Genomic DNA, 17,987 nt, shown 5'->3' on the forward strand with positions numbered 1-17,987 from the left:
TCATTACCCATTATCCTATGTTGGGCCCAATTTATGAATGTCACCTGATTCACTACCTACTGCACTCTCAGTCACTTGCCCAATGGACAGTACCAGCCATTACCTTCAACTCATTTTCCAATACCATTGATTGATGTGGCTTCCTCTATAGTGAAGATGAAGGCACAGCCCTGTCACCACTTTCACAGCTACAGCAATATCTACACCATGACCCATGGAAGCTCAGTTCCTCCTGCCACCTCCAGATTCCAGTGAAGCCACAAAGCATATAGTGTAGGATCTAACTTCCCCAACAATCGCCTACTGGGGTCAGGGGACACAATCTGAAAGTATAGCGACAGCAACATACCATAAGGTGAGCTTTGACCAATGTGAAATGAGAGATAGGAAGATGTTGGCAGATAAATTATTTTGCTTCTTCAATCTAACTGACTCGTCCTGTACAGCCTGTCTGGAGATGCTTCACATGACTAAGCAAGAGTCTGTGTTTGCTCATGCAGCTGTGGACAGCTTAGTGACCAACTTACAGTTGTTTTTTCCTCCTTATGTACCATACAGGTATGTATATAGATACATATTTGTTCAAAGATTATATGCATGTGCAGGCATGGATATTCATTCTAGTATTAGCATGTGCTCCAAGAGGTAGCTATATATATTAAATTTAGTATATAAAATACAGTTGTCAATTATTTTAAAAAGTACTAAAATATGTCCAGAAAAAAGCAGCATTTCTAATTAAAAATAGAAGCAAAGAATAGAAAATAAAAAGAAAAAATATGTCTTAACTTAAATAATATAACTAAGAACTAAAAACAAAGTTACTTTCCCAGTGAAAATATGCTCTGGGCAGAAAAAAAATGACTAAAATATCAAAATGGAAAATTAGAAAGTGGTCTACTTAATAACAAAGGCTAAGTCTTAATGAAAGTCTACTACATTTCCTGGGATAATTTGATGATATACAGAAAATAATGAGTAAATTATTTCTCGTGTGATATATCTAGGAAATAGATCAGTGAAACAAAAAGAGTAATATCACAGCATACAAACAGAAAATTCACATATAGACGGAAAAAATCACAGTTTACATTGCATTCATGTTTAAAATCAAACATCACTTTTTCACATTTTGAAGATTTCCCCCCCTAAATATGGAAAGAAAAACAAGTCAGAGCTTTAATATAATATTTTTTTTCCAACCTGGAACAGCTGCAAAAAACAAATCTTTCTGGAGATAAGCTTGGTTATAAATATCAACATTCCCTTTAAATAAGGGAGTCCAGTTTTCATACCATCTGCCTCTTTCTAAAAGGGAAAAAGTATGAAAATCACAAACCAGGACATTCCCTTTCAAATAAAGCATTTAAAAATGAATGTAGTAAAAAGGCTATGAACTACTCTGAACTCCTATCTTTAAAATTGCCCTATTTAGCTCATATCAGCAAATGGGATTTTTTGAAAGCAAACAACTTTTATTCAATGAATAAACTGCCTAAAGCAATTAATATTTTTAAGTGTTGCTTTCTAATTTTTTCACATTACTGGCCATAATAATAATCTTTGATTGAACCATATTTCTCCTTTATGTGTCATACTCCCTACCTTTTACTTTTTATTTCTTATTTTATTTATTTATTTATTTGTTTGTTTATTTATTTATTTTTGAGACGGAGTCTCGCTCTGTTGCCCAGGCTGGAGTGTGGTGGCGAGATCTCGGCTCACTGCAAGCTCCGCTTCTCGGGTTCACGCCATTCTCCTGCTTCAGCCTCGGGGTAGCTGGGACCACAGGCGCCCGCCACCACGCCCGGCTAATTTTTTTGTTTTTGTATTTGTAGTAGAGACGGAGTTTCACCGTTTTAGCCAGGATGGTCTCGATCTCCTGACCTCATGATCCGCCCGCCTCGGCCCCCCAAAGTGCTAGGATTACAGGCGTGAGCCACCGCACCCGGCTCATTTATTTTTTTAACCACAAGTGTCACCTCTACTTTTTCTAAAAGTTTTTTAGAGCCTAAAGACCTCCATGTTACCTCTTCCAGTACAAAAATTTAATTATTAACAGACTGGACTTTTAATACAGATTCTATCCTCTGCAAAAATCCTTCCTATGCCTCTCTCAACAGTGTTTTTTTGTTTGTTTGTTTGCTTATATACTTAAGTTTAGACTTAATCTTAAAGCCTTCTTTCGTGGCTGGGCACGGTGGCTCATGCCTGTAATCCCAGCACTTTGGGAGGCCGAGGTGAGTGGATCACCTGGGGTCAGGAGTTTGAGACCAACCTGGCTAATACGGTGAAACTCTGTGTCTACTAAAAATACAAAAAATTAGCTGGGCATGGTGGTGGACGCCTGTAATCCCAGTTACTTGGGAAGCTGAGGCAGGAGAATCGGTTGAACACTTGAGGCAGAGGTTGCAGTGAGCCGAGATTGCACCACTTCATTCTGGCCTGGGCAATAAGAGTGAAACCCTGCCTCAGAAAAAAAAAAAAAAAAAAAAAGGCTTCTTTTTTCTTTTGCCCTTCATTATTTTTCATTCTTTGTTAATGGCCTTGTGATTGAACATTTAAATTTTTCACTGTACCATATCATTACTATTTCAATAATGAAACCCATAAACTACATCCATTACTTAATTCTTTAAAATATTCACAAGAAATAATTAATACAAGATGGTTTACCAAATAGAGCAGTCCAGAGGGTTTTACTGGTTACATCTAACGTAAAGGAATATTAAGTGTAGTAACACTGAGATCACTTGAGGGATAGTAGAAGAAAAATAAGACAGGAAAAACATGTCATCTTCTATTTTAACAATATATGTGTTTAGTCAATTCCCTGAATTACAGTGATAGGATTCTGAAAGGCTACTGAAACAAACGCACATAGGGAGCCCTGACATAATTAATTCTCCTTTTCATATTCATTCTCTCCCTTATTCTTTTTCTCATACACATAAAAACACACCCATATACTGCAAACAAAAAGAACAAAACTGAATTTTTAATCAGGAGCATTTGTGGTAAAGGCACAAAGATTATGCTTACATTTATCCTTTACATTTACATTTATCCTTCCTAAGAAGGATAAATGGTCCTTCATAGGACCATTTCTTATTTTTTAATTCACTTTTATTCTGTTTTAGCTATGGACCACCTAGGTCTTTAATTATAGAAAACAAAGTTGCTCTACAAACGGCAAATGACATTTAATTGCTTACTTGGAATGCTGCATCTTGAGTAAGGAGGAAAGAGAGAGAGAAATTTCGCCACAGTAATGGTCAACAACATTTAATCTCTAAGTATTTAAAACAAATGATCATTTTATGGCAATCAATATTTCCTCCTTCTCATGATTAATGTAGATATTATGAAATGAAGTGAACAATGAGATTATCAGTGTTGCAACAGAAAAGTTGTTTTACCTTATACCTATCAGCTAGTTTAAAATATTTAAAAGCTCTTTTCATATTAAATTTAGTCCACTGTTTATTTCCTCACTTCCCTGAACAAGAATGCAGGGATCTTTGTTTTTACACTGAAGAATCTCAAACAATAAGGACAATGTCTGCACATAGTATATACTCAACAGACATTTTTGAGTAAAAAATTATCCAAAAGACAATTACAGTAACTTGAAACATACATATTTGATGTTTAATTATTGTAAGCTTAATTGCAAATGCTTTGAGTTTTCAAATATAAGCAATTATTAAGTTTAGCCCAGTGCTTCCTCCTTATATATTCTAAATTTGACCTAATGGTTTCTCTGTGCACAGTAAACTGTAACCAGGTCTCTCTGTGCACAGTAAACTGTAACCTTTCCATGTGTAAACAGACTGCAACAGACTTTTGTGCCAATCACTGAGTTTTGGCCAAAGATGGCCAACTGTTCAAACCAGGCTCAAATGAGGTAAACACCAAGCTGGAACCAATCTGGCTGTTTCTGTACCTAATTTCCGTTTTCTGTACATAACTTTCCTTTTTCTGTCCATAAATCTTCCACCACGTGGTTATGCTAATCTCTCTCTCAGCTTATTCTGGCTTGGGAGGCTTCCTGATTAGAGAATTATTCTTTGCTCAATTAAACTCGTTAAATTTAATTTGTCTAAGTGTTTTCTTTTAATGTTATATTTTATGAGAATCTGAGCCTGATAAAGGGTAGGTTAACTCTTCCCTACTTGTTTCCCTTCTGATTTTGGTCCTTTTTGGTGGTTAACTAAGACAGGCGTATTTAGGTACAGTAAGAATACCTATCTCATATGGCTATGTTGTAATGGTTAAATTAAATAATTTATATTAAGTGCAGTATGAAGTCAAGGAAGGAAGGAAGGAAGGAAAGAAGGAAGGAAGGAAGGAAGGAAAGAAGGAAGGAAGGAAGGAAGGAAGGAAGGAAGGAAGGAAGGAAGGAAGGAAAGAAGGAAGGAAGGAAGGAAGGAAGGAAGGAAGGAAGGAAGGAAGGAAAGTTGATGATCTCACACTCATTTTTGAGCTCCATGTATTTAAGGTTCTTAGGATATAAGAATGGTCTCAGAATACACTAAACCTATAACAACTTAATTACATATACAATGTACAATTTCTGCTATTATTTGATCTTTTAAATATCTTCTATCATCAGCTAAGTGGCTTCCACAAAAGTATCTTTGGATGATTTTTAAAATGCCAAATTATGTATACTATCTTATTGTTCATACATGTTTGAAACTGTGGATTAGTAGAGCAACAGTTACATTTAGAAAGTAAATCTTTTTATATACACTGGTTTATCCTGAAGACAGACCTTTTTAAGAACAGAGTGCTGTGGTGTATTTCAAAATGGTTCCTTTTCCCCTCCCCCAGGAATTTTTGTCAGATATTTACTGTGAGAACCTAGTCTCACAATATGTATGTATTTACATACTTAATACACGTACGTATGTACCTACAAAGGCTTACACACTAGTCCCCATTTTTAAAGCTGCAAACTTAATCTCTAATCATTGTGGGAATTTGCAAATTATCCTCCAGTCTAAGAAAAAATTTCTTAGGTAAACACTTCTACAATTCTTTATTCTGTATTCTCTTCAGGAGTTGTAAACTTCTTGATGTTTTTTCTACTAAGTCTGTAAGTCACAATTCCTCTTACATACCCACTACATGCGTTGTGCAGGTCAATACTGTTCCTCTTACTAGAGCAATAGCCTGACTTTAGATAAAACTGGTTCTGCCATAAAAGCCTCAAACTTCTAATTTCCAATGATAAGTTTAGCAACTCAAATATTTAAAATAACCCTAGGTCTAATACATAATGGCAAATAAGAAATACAATTTTAGAAAAGCCCTTATAGTACATTCCAACCAATATCTTCCAAAACCTTTAAGAAAATGTCCACAAATATTCTACTTTTCTATTTTCTTTTTGAATATTAAACTTTAGTATAGTATTATACAGGTCTCCCTCCATAACCATCAGGGATTGGTTCCAGGACTCCTGTGGAAACCAAAATCCACAGGTGCTGGAATCCCTTACATAAAATGGTGTAGCATTTGCATTAACCTATGTTGTACATTCCCCTGTATTCTTTAAATCATCTTTAGATTATGTATAACATTTAATACAATGTAAAAGCTATGTAAACAATTGTTTACTGGATTTTTCTGTTAGTTTTTATTGTTGTATCGCTATTTTTATTGTTTTTCTTTTTTAATCCTTAGTGGTTTTGATCTGCAATTGCCTGAATACATGGATGCAAAACCCCTTGATATGGAGGGCCAACTGAAAATTTTTTACTAAAAAATCTATCATCTAAAAAATATATCATAGGCTTCCAGTTTCCATTTCTGTATGTAAGGAGCTTAGAAGTCACCACTCCATCCCTTTTCCAAGTAAAAAATTAAACAGACTGAAAAATCAGCACCCTTTTTGGATTCTTAAGAAAAATGAGGACACAGAGCACAATTCTGACCCTCAAGATTGGAGAAATAGGCAAATGCAGAAGTCACAGCTTACCAGTCAGAAATTCGTGAGTGGAAAGTGTCAAAGGAACCAGTGGTCTGGTAGAAAAACATGAACTGTAATTGACAAATTGCTAGAAGCTCAGGATGAAAAAGTCTGAATTAAAAACTCTAGGGGAACCAAGACAAAGAAGGACTCCCATACTCTGTGAGTCTCACCACCAGGAGCTCGACTAGCTTCTCACAGTAAATATCTGAGAAATATCCCAGTGGGAGGGGAAAAGGAACCATTTTGAAATATGCTACAGCACTGTGTTATTCTTAACAAGATCCTTCCTCAGGAGAAACTAATCAAAGGTGAACTTGCTGGGTACTGTCAGAGCCTAACTGACCTGGGGAACGGTAAACCCCTAACTCTAGCCCACTCTAGCTTTCCATGTGGAAGAAGAGAAATACTCAGCTCCAGGCCACTCTTGCCATCCTGTCTTCACTAAAGGGGGGGGGGAAAGGAGAAACACTTATGAAGCTCACAGTCTAAAAGCCAATTCTCACTAAATGACTAAGACCTAATAACAGGACTACAGAGAACACCACCTAGCCCCATACGTTACCACCATGTTACTAGAGGCCTATTTACAGCAGTTCCTTTTATCCAGTACATCATATCAAGCTATCAAGGAAAAAATTACAAGGCATACTAAAAGGCAAAACAAAACAAAAAAAAAACAAAACAAAAAAACCACAATTTGAAGAGATACACAAGCATCAGAACCAGACATGCAAGGGATGTTGAAATTATCAAACTGGAAACTTAAATATGATTAATATGCCAAGGGCTCTAATGGATAAAGTAGACACCATGCAATAACAGATGGAGAATGTAAGCAAAGCGATGGAAATCTTAAGAAGGAACCAAAAAAAAATGCTCGTGATCAAAAACACAATAGCAGAAATGAAGAGTGCCTTTGATGAGCTTATTCATAGATTGAACACTAGCTGAGGAAAGATCTCTAAGCTTGAGGTAAATCAATAGAAACCTTCAAAACCAGAAAACAAAGATAAAACACACACACACACACAGAGAAAGAGAACAGAATACTCAAAGATTGTGGTACGACTCTAAAAGATTCCCATATGCATAATGGGAATAGCAGAAGATGAAGAAAATATCAGAAAATATCAGAAGATGAAGAAAAAGATAAGAACAGAAGAAATATTTGAAACAATAATGACTGAGAATAAATGTCAGACACCAAACCATAAATCCAAGAAGCTCAAAGAACATCAAAAACGATAAATGTCAAAAAAAACTACACCTAGATATATCATCTGAAAATGCTTTTAAATACCTTTTACCTGGATATCTTATACTCCTTTAAATCAGTACAAAGGTATGACAGTCATTAATGCAACTCATTAATCTTACAATTCCCCTTTCCCTCTGGATAGAAGGCAATACTGCACTTCATAGTTCCCCATTCAAAATTTAGCAATTTGCTTTGACCAGTGAAACTCTAAATGCCAGTACGTAATGAGCCACACTCTCTTCCCACTGCTGCAGTGATCATGGAAGTATATTTGGATAAAACCTTCAATATCTTGGGTCCAGAACTGTCCTATCAACTCATTTTGGATATGTAGTTTGTGTGCTGTGTTAAGACATTGAAATTTGGGCTTGCTTTTTCTACAGTATAACCTGAGCTCCTCTGACTGATACAAAGGATTACTTTTCTCCAAAAGCCTTTCATAATTACGACATAGTCTGATTTAAATGCTGCTTCTCCAAGTGATGACAGCATTCTATTCATACTCTTATTATAAAACAATACTATAGTAATATGGCTGCTGGAATTATCCATTTCCTTTGTTAAACTATACTCCTGAAGGTAGGAACTGTTAATGCCTAGCTCTTAGTAAGTAGTTAAAACACATTTACTGGATTCACTGATCATTCATGCATTCACTCATCAAGGGCCAGGGGCCACTCCGGTTACTAGAGATAGAGTGAAAACAGAGCAAATGAAAATTCCTGCCTTCATATGCCTTATATTCTTATGAGGGATAATGATAATAAGCAAGACAAATAAGTGTAAATACATAGTTTAACAGATAGTGACAAAAACCATAGAGCAAAGAAAAAATATAAAGCGTTGGATGGTCATCAGGTAAGACTCCATTTAGAAGGTGAACTTTTAATAAAGACCAACAGAAAAGGAAGGAAATTGGTCAAGCAATTGCTATATATGGATGAAGAACAATTCAGTAGAAAGAATAGCAAGTGTAAAAATTCTGAGATGAGAAAATGCCTGGCATGTTAGAGAGCAAAAAGGAAGGCAGTATGCCCAGGCCAAGAGGATGATGATGAGAACAGTTAAAGATGAAATTAGAGGAGTAAATGATATTTTATGATGATATTAATCTGTTCATTACTTAATATGCAGGACAGTGATTAAAACCAATAAATAATTACCAAAATATTGCAATATACCAAAGTATAATGATGCACTAAACATCAAGACAGACCAAGAATTTAATGTAGCAACAAATCTTAATAGACAATTGATAATAGTAAACATTTAACAAATAAATCAGTTATAAATGTATGGCTTTATAAATGTTACTTCATTTATTTGGATTTGCTGAAATATCACAAAATAAATACAAGTAAAAACATTTCCTTATTGTGATACTGCCTTCCATAAGAAAAAACTATGCTTGGAACCCAGGTTCATTGCCAGAAGAAAACAACCCAAAGCAATAAGTACAAAGTGAAAGAAAACAAACCACAAATCAAAACACCTTTTGCAAAATGTTCAAATAAACACACCTTGCGTTGTGTCTTTGATGCTGCCAAGTCTAAACTCTGGAGAGCTGCCAAGGGGTAAGATGTTTCCAAAGCCAAGGTCTTTAGTTAGGTAGCTGTGCTTGCATTCCTGGCAAATTCAATTCCAAATACCAAAAATAATATTCTTGGTGATTTTTCTTACTGAAATTCAAAACAAAGTATATAGAAATAGTAAATGGATGATCTCCAGTTCCCTAATTGTCCACAAATTTAAATCACAGAGAAAACATTTCCAAAAGGTGTTTCTTGGTTTGCTGTTATTTATTCAATCTGAATATGTTTCTATGTGAAATATAATTGGAAATTGTTGCATATTATGCCCCATTTTAACAAGGCACATTCTCATATTATTATGAAGGCTCTGAGAAGTACTGTAACAGAAAAATCCATTTAAATTTATGTGACTCAGTGTGTCTTAAACAATTATCTGAAAAGTAGCAGAAGATGCTTCTACTGTTTTCTAAAGTCAAGCATAAATGTAAAGAGACTGATATAAAATTATTTTGTTATTTTAATTTGCACAAGGCTGACTTAAAAAACAATTATATTTATTCAGTCTTAAATGTTTAAGTATATGTTACTTTCTAAATGCCCATTTTAAAAGCAACATGGAATAACAAGCAGGTAATGCATGATTTATTCATTTTTGTACAGTGAATATTTACCGAATACCTATTAAATGCCAGGCAATGAACTTATATCTAGTTTTACACTGCAATTGCTCTCATGTGGATAAGAATATAAAATTTAAATATTTCCAAACTGCTGTCTAATAATAATACCAAATCAAAATTTAACCCCAACTATTCGGGAACACAAGCTTTACTTTACTAATTCTAATGAGATAATTAATAATAGCAATTTTGGGGTTGCTTTTAAATAGTGTTAACAATACAAGTCAAGAGTAATAATATGAAAGAATAATCTTTTTTAACAAAGGTGCTACAAAATAATAAAGTGGGACCCTTACCTCACAGCAAACACAAAACTTTATTCAAGATGAATCACAGAACTAAATGCAAAGACTAAAACTATAAAACATTTAAAGGAAAACATGGGAATAAAACTTTATTACTTTGAGTTAGAAAATAGTCTCTTAGATACAGCACCAAAAGCACAAGCAACAAAATAAAAAACAAATTGAAGTGCATTAAAATAAAAATTTTGTGCTTTAAAGAACATGACCAAAAAAGTGCAAAGACAGTCCACAGAATAGAAGAAAATACTTGCACACCATATATATGATAAAGGTCTTATGCCCAGAATATAGAAAGAACTCTCACAGCTCAACATAAAAGATCAAATAGTACAATTTTTAAATGAGCAAAATATTTGAACAATTTTCCAGAGAAGACATACAAATTGCCAAAAAGCACATGAAAAGATGCTCAACATCAGTAGTCGTTAGGAATATCCAAATAAAAACCATAATGAGATACCACTTTACTCCTAGTAGGAAGGCTATTTTTTAAAAAAATGCAAGAGGAGATGAGGATGTGGAGAAACTGGAACCTTCATACATTGCTGGTAGAAATGTAAAATGATACAGCCACACTTGGAAAAATTTGGCAGCTCCTCAAAAATCCAAATACAGAGTTACTGCGTTACCAGCAATTTTACTCTTCGATATATATATCCAAGAAAAATGAAAACATTTCTGCACAAAAACTTATATACAAATGCTCATACCAGCGTTATTCTTTTTTTTTTTTTTTTTTTGAGACAGAGTCTCACTCCGTCGCCCAGGCTGGAGTGCAGTGGCCGGATCTCAGCTCACTGCAAGTTCCTCCTCCCGGTTCACGCCATTCTCCTGCCTCAACCTCCCAAGTAGCTGGGACGACAGGGGCCCGCCACCACGCCTGTCTAATTTTTTGTATTTTCAGTAGAGACGGGGTTTCACCGTGTTAGCCAGGATGGTCTAGATCTCCTGACCTCGTGATCTGCCCGCACCGGCCTCCCAAAATGCTGGGATTACAGGCATGAGCCACCGCCTCCGGCCATAGCAGCATTATTCTAATAGCCGAAAAGTAGAAACAACTCATGATGAACAGGTATATAAATGTGGTATATATCGATATGATGGAATATTAAAAAGAATGAAATACTGATAATGCTGCAACATGGATGAACCTTGTAAACATGTGTCTAAGTGAAAGAAGTCAGTCACAAAAGTCCACTTAATACATAACTTCCATTGTTCCCTTTATATGAAATGTCCAGAATGGGAAGGTCAATAGAGACTGGTTGCTTAAGGGGGCGGAGGCAGAAGGGATGGGAACTGACATAATGGGTACAGAATTTCTAGTTGAGATAATGAAAATATTCTGAAATTAGATAGTTGCACAATATTGGGAGTATTCTAAAAACCCCTGAATTGTACACTTTAAAATGGTAAACCTTATGATTGTGAAATATAGCTCAATAAAGCTGTTATTACAAGTGCCATAAAAATACAACTCTACAGTCCTTATCTAAAATGTTTGGGCCAGATATGTCTTGAATGATTTTAGATTATAAAAGTGTAATAAATCCCATCTACTATAATTACGTAACACTCCTGAAAGGATGTGGGGGAAGCACATTAATACTTCATAGAAAAATCTTATGCCTACTAATTACGTAAATAGTCCCATGTCATTTCAAGTCTGGTTTTTGTCTCAATTAAGTTTGTAGAAAACTTGACAAAGTTTAATTCTGCAATTTGTGGATTTTGAAAATGCAAGTGATGGGTGTTAGGAGCCTTATTAATGATGATTGTTAATATTAGTAATAATAGCAGCTACCCATTTGTTGACTAGCAACTAATGTGGCAAACACTTTGGTAAGCATATCACATATCATAAATTTTCATAACATTTCTGTGTGATAGGTACAATTTCCCAACTGAGGAAACTGAGTTTCCTAATGATTAACTGACTTGCCCAAGCATGCAAAGTTGACAGGGAAAGGAGCAGAGATTTGAACTCAAATCTATCTGATCATAGAGCTTACTTCTCTTTCCTCTATGTATTAGAGTATGTTCAGACCATTCGCCAGAACTACAGACTCTACCTCTGTAAAACGGAGTAAGAGCCTTTTTACATATACATACAAGTATACATAAGCATATATACATATATGTAAGTAGGTATATAAATATACATATGTATGTAGGTATATAAATATACATATATGTATGTTTATGTGTACATACACATATACACATATATACATACACATATATATGTGAAGTAAGAATGAAACAAAGTATTTTTATGAAAATGTGTCAAATATAAAGGTCTACATAACTATGAGACAACATCATCTGAATAACTATTTTCATTATATATCTAAATCAAGGTTCAAAGGGGATATGTATTCAGTCAAATTCTACAAAGGCATTCCAAACAAATGTATTAATTTTATTAGAAGAAATGCTAAGCATTAATTTAAACATTGTTTTTAAATATCTAAGCAAAGAAAATCTAAATATATTCAAGTGGTCTATAACTAAACTATCATCTCAAGCTTTCATAAAGTTTTTATAAGCCATATGTAAAAGTGATGCAGTATGCAAGCATATACATTATGTTTTGTCTTAAAGCAGTTCTATCTACTGAGAAGCAAAAACAGATTATGTGTTTACTTTATAAGTAACTTCTTAATATTCTAAAAATGTTAATGATTTACGTTTATTTAACAGCCTGCTCACATTAAGTTTACCTACCACGTAAGTTCCTAGAGTAACTAGGGGATTGTTTATATATTCCCCCTAAAAGGAAAACCTATGTATACCTCTGTACAACTTTTATTCCATGAAAGTATAATCATAGAATTAAAGGATTTTAGAAGGTGTGGTACAGTATTTGAAAAAGCTTCAGAACCATTTTAAAATACCAATTCGATCATGTTGCTCTCCATTTGAAAACCTGAAATGGATCCTCATTGCCTACAAGATGCAAATAGTTTTGCGTGTCATATAAGAGGCTTCTCAGCCTTTGCCAGCAGGTTCATATTGCCTCAACTCTAGCCACTTTTCTCTAGATTAGGCCCCAATCACTAAACTTCTTTTGATTTTCCACCACAAGAACCCATTGACAGCTTAATAGCTTTCCAAATCTTGTTATACTTATTTCAATGTTGCTCAGCCCTAGCCTTGTCTAACTTGAATTCATAGGCACCCTTCATGACCCCATTTCAATCAATTACGTACTTTCTCTGTACAATTCACCTATACCTGCTGGACAAATCTTTGGTTATCTGATTGATATGTAACTCACTTATTAAATATTGTATATACTTATCTCTATAAACATCTAGAATTTTGGCATATAATGGTATCCATTATTTCTTATCATAATATTGAAATATTTTATTTCATCTTTGGAAATAAAACTGTAAAATATGTACATGAATTTTGCTTTGTTTATGGAATAGAGATGGAAAAGAGAAGATGTGGATTACAAAATGCAAACAATAAGAGATTCCTGAGGTTAACATTAACCCATATTAGACCAAAGAGATGCTGGGGTAAGTCAAAAGTATAATTTTGGCCAGGCGTGGTGGCTCACGCCTGTAATCCCAACACTTTGGGAGGCTGAGGTGGGCGGATCACCTCAGGTTGGGAGTTCGAGACCAGCCTGACCAACATGGAACAACCCTGTCTCTACTAAAAATACAAAATTAGCCGGGTGTGGTGGTGCATTCCTGTAATCCCAGCTACTCGGGAGGCTGAGGCAGGAGAATCGCTTGAACCAGGGAGGCAGAGGTTGTGGTGAGCTGAGATCGCCCCACTGCACTCCAGCCTGGGCAACAAGAGTGAAACTCCGTCTCAAAAAAAAAAAAAACACACAATTTCACATTTTTCTCAAAATATTTGACAATGTTCTTTTCACTTGTTTAAATACCAGAATATGCTTTAAGAGGTTATGATCAAAGGGCATTTGGGATAAAACATAGATTACATGGCTTTGTAAGATAGCAACAATTAACTGAACATTCGTAGTTTCTGTTTGTTAGCGCTCAAAAAAAAAGTACCATGGGAAAGGGGGTCCCAAAAGGGAACTGCAGATGACTGAAGGCCCTGAACTAAGGTATGCTATGGTAAGAGGCACTGTGGAAGAAAGGCAAAAGCCCCACTCTACTCCCAGCTATGTAGCTACACCTGGGTAAAAGTTACTTAGTCTCTCTGTAGGATGAGGCAAGTGGGAGAGAATAATTTCCTTATCTCTAAAGAAGTTGAACAAAAACAGGGTCCATTTAGGCTTAAAATTGTGCGTTTTTCTGAGGAGCAAGTCAATAGCTTTCCTTGGTTTCTCAAAGTGGTAAATGACACCAAAAAGGTTAGTCATCCTTGCATTAGAAGGTAATGTTTCCCAATCTTGTCAGGTATATATATATACCTAGTGATATTAAAGCGGAAAAAGTATCGTTCAAGACATTACAGGTGCTACCTAACCAGAGCCAACACAGAATCAATAATGAACAGACGAGCGAATTTCTTCCCCATTTCTAAATAACCCAAAGATTAAAAAAACACAAAGGAAATTTGAAAATACTTAAAGCTGAATGGCAATACTTATACGTGTTTATAAATTCAGATCATATAGACAAAAACATTAAGAGTGTAATCAATAATGCTTTACATTTGTGTAGATCATAAATGATACTTTCACAATCAATTATTCCTCATTTTTTAGGGCATATCCTAGAGGCTCCAATTTACAGATAATAAAACAATTACGAGAGTTATTGCCCAAGGACAAACATTTCTTAACCCTGCCGGTTTCCGGACTTGTAGGCCCATGCTCTTTCCAATGTTAACAAGCAGTACAAGCTTCCTTCCTGGGGGTTTACACGGTAAACCTGGCAGAGGGAAGTAAAATATTTTTACCTCTTCTGTGTTTTCTTTCTGGAATGTACTGTCTCTGAATCATTGGCAGACAGAGTATATGAGCAAACAAAGGGAGATCTGAAATGGTTATCTAAGGTTACCATCTCATACCATACTTGTTGATCATTAAGTATGAGCCGAGTGAAGCAAAAACAGCTCTACAGGTTTAGCACACCTCTCCACAGTAGAGAATGAAAGGGAGATTATACATTGGGGCTCCTCCAGCAATAAATTGCTTCAACTTCTTCAGGAGGCTTATTAAGATCAAACAAGCAGCAGAGAACTCCAAGTAGGAGAAACCTGATCTCCAATCCCCTTTTCCTAGACATCCACGTGGACACCAACATCTGATGGATTCAGGAATTCACCAAGCTCCAAGAAAAATACCCCCGCCCCCCAACCTCACCACTACCAATAAAGCCACCTAGTCCTGTCTGAATCTCTTCTCTGCAAATGTTTTGGTATGCAAATACTCGTTCATTAATAAGAGGAAGCAGGAGAAAGAGTGGAGAGGAGTACCACGGGAAAGGGGGCCCCATAAGGGAACTGCAGAACCCAGAGAGCTGCACAGAGAAATAAGCGGGCGCGAGTTATCGGACATCACAAAGGAGCCAATCCCGAGCCGCGTGGAAGACCTTGGAAGATGGGCGGGCCTAACATGTCCAGGGCCCAGCGGCTGGCGCCAGACACGCTGGCAGGGCGGGAACCGCGCGTTCCTTAGCAACCGCAACGGCCACGCCCACCGAACCTAGCACCCTCCATCCCCCACCCCGCAGCCAGCGCCCTGCTCCTCGGGAACGGGTCCTTCAGTGATCATCGTACCTACTGGGTTTCCTGGACTCCGGGTTTCTCTTGCAGAGCCTCCCTCCGCCCAGCCCGCCCAAGTGCCGCTCCCAGGGACGGAACGATCGTCTCCTAAACGCTTTAGGGCTCGCTAAGGAGGTGCGCCCGTTTTCATTCCCGGACCCCGAGCTTCCTGGGCAGGGTCTCCCCAATCCCCTCGCACTCGCTGGACACACACCTCAGCTCTGCCAAGGCAAGGGCCGACAAACTTCGTGTCCGGTGGGAAATGTTGCTGTCCACGGTCCTGTCACTCAGGTGCAGGGGCGGGACGAGCCAGCCGCACACCCCTACACTCAAAGGGTGAGGCGGAAAAGAGGCGGGGCTATGCCTGCAGGGGCGGGACCAGGCCTCAGCCTGCTCTCGGATTGGTCGGCCTTTCTCCCGCCTCTACGCCAGTCCAGGACGCAAAGGCGCTGGACCTGAGGCCTTTCCCTCATTTTGATGCCTCGCTGGAGTGCTAATACCTATCTCAGGAGGTGACTGTAGAAATTAAAAATAAAGGCTGTGACTTGTTTTGTAAATATAAAACGGAAGACTATGTTATTTTGATTACTGAACCCTCCCATCTCACACACACACACTCCCCAATTCACAGGATCATCCGTAAGAAGCATCCCTAAGTGGAAGGGTCCACTGTCTGTGTAAACAATGAATTCATTGCATATTCAAACAGCAAAAAAGAAAAAAATCGTTTTATATTAACATTAACCAGAGATTAATAAATTTAGGAAAGACTGCAAAAGCATGACCTATAATTAAGATTTAGGAACCTCTGTTCAGGTACTCAATCTTCACATCTACAAAATGGGAATGAAATATTAAGATGTTAGTTATTTGAAAAGTATTCGAATATTGAATGCTTTATACATTATACTCATGTAATCCTTACAAAACCCACTAAAATTATCCACAGCCTATGAACAATGAAACGCAGGCTGAGAAAAGCTAGATTTATTCAATCTAAGTGCCTTCAGTCATCATTTTTAATATTGTGGTAAACTAAATCTAAAATTCCTTCAAAAAATTATGCAACCTCCAATTTAATTTTTGTCTTGCTCACATAAAAGTCACCTTCCTCTAGGCCAGCCCCAGCATATCTTTTTTCAAAAGCCCTTGAGAAAGAAAGTAGCATACAAAAAAAAAAAAAACTGAGACAAGTATAAATAGACTAACCAGAAGGCTTTCTGAAATCTCACAGGATATTATGGCCAGGAATTGAATCCAAAATGTAATTTTATTTTCTGTCCTCCTAAATCATTTTCTGGTCTCTAGTTCCTCTCCCAGAAATAAAGGTAGAGTTAAATGAGATTATATTAATACACTTAACCAGATTACTTATGTGTGTGGCTTTAAAATAGTGAAACTCTTTTTCCTTCCATATTAAACCAAAACCCAGAAGGGTTTATCTTGTCTGATACAGTTGTAGTAAGAAGAAAAAAAAAAAAAAGAGTACCTCTGGACAAGGGCCTTGAGATTCAATTAAAATGTTCATCATACTGTGATGCAATTGTTGGAATAAAAGAAACCCATTCCACTTACAAATAATTTTACACTCTTGACCTCCTGAATTTCCAAATTCTTCTGCAAGCTTGCTAAATGTGAATAATTCTCTATAAAACTTTCCTGATTTGTATGACTCAGAGTCCCCATTTTTTTTTTAATCTTTTAAAAATATTTCTTTTGGTCAGGCGTGGTGTCTCATGCCTGTAATCCCAGCACTTTGGGAGGCCAAGGTGGACGGATTGCCTGAGGCCAGGAGTTCCAGACCAGCCTGGACAACATGGTGAAAACCCATCTCTACTAAAAATACAAAAATTAGTCAGGCATGATGACGGGCACCTGTAATCCCAGCTACTCAGGAGGCTGAGGCAGGAGAATGGCTTGAGCCTGGGAGGCAGAGGTTGCAGTGAGCCGAGGTTGCATCATTGCACTCCAACCTGGGCGACTGAGTGGGACTCTGTCTCAAAAAAAAAAAAAAGAAAAAGAAAAAAAATTGGTTTTAGACTAAAAAGAAAGTGTTACGATTATATATTAATAAGTATATAAATAAAGGCTGTAAGATTTAAATAAAAGTGGTGAATGTACTTGAGTCCATTTTCATTACATATTTAAAGATGTACAGGAAGTGCATTTGTTTGAATATTCTCACATATATAAGATATTATAATTTAAATAAATGTATTATATGCATGTACATGTGTAATCATTGAAATAAACACAGCTGTATACTACCCATATGTAGAGCTCCAGATGTTTGAAGCATGCACTCAAATTTCTGGAACTTTACACCTTGGTGTCTAGTTAAACATCCAGTAGAAAATATGTTCTAAATGCATAGGAATACATTTTATAACTGTATCTATTGTTTCAAAATAAGAATGGAACAGCAAATAATGAGTCTCCACCACTGCATTTCTTTTGTGAACCTATTTTTATGAGATGAGCTAGTCCTAGCTAATTGTTCTACAAACAGTTTGCTAATCTACAAAATGGGCA

The 17,987-nt window shown here is 36.4% G+C and overlaps 1 protein-coding gene across 6 annotated transcripts in view; it reads right to left on the reverse strand.

Moving 5' to 3' along the window:
* The window catches only part of TRIQK (triple QxxK/R motif containing), a 69,422-nt gene extending 53,607 nt beyond the window's left edge, over window positions 1-15,815 (reverse strand). For 2 of the 6 annotated variants that reach the window (XM_021942490.2, XM_021942489.2), the window contains exons 1-2: window positions 15,670-15,815; window positions 8,759-8,917 (exon numbers count right to left, since the gene is read on the reverse strand). The gene's annotated coding sequence lies outside the window, so the exon portion shown is untranslated. Of the gene's footprint in view, window positions 1-8,758; window positions 8,918-15,283; window positions 15,360-15,470 lie in introns of those variants that run through there. The other 4 variants (XM_021942495.2, XM_021942494.2, XM_021942493.2 and 1 more) reach the window with 3 other exon arrangements.
* Window positions 15,816-17,987: the final 2,172 nt, after the last annotated feature.

The sequence above is a fragment of the Papio anubis genome, chromosome 8, assembly GCF_008728515.1.
Source record: "Papio anubis isolate 15944 chromosome 8, Panubis1.0, whole genome shotgun sequence".
In the NCBI taxonomy this organism is placed as follows: domain Eukaryota; kingdom Metazoa; phylum Chordata; class Mammalia; order Primates; family Cercopithecidae; genus Papio; species Papio anubis.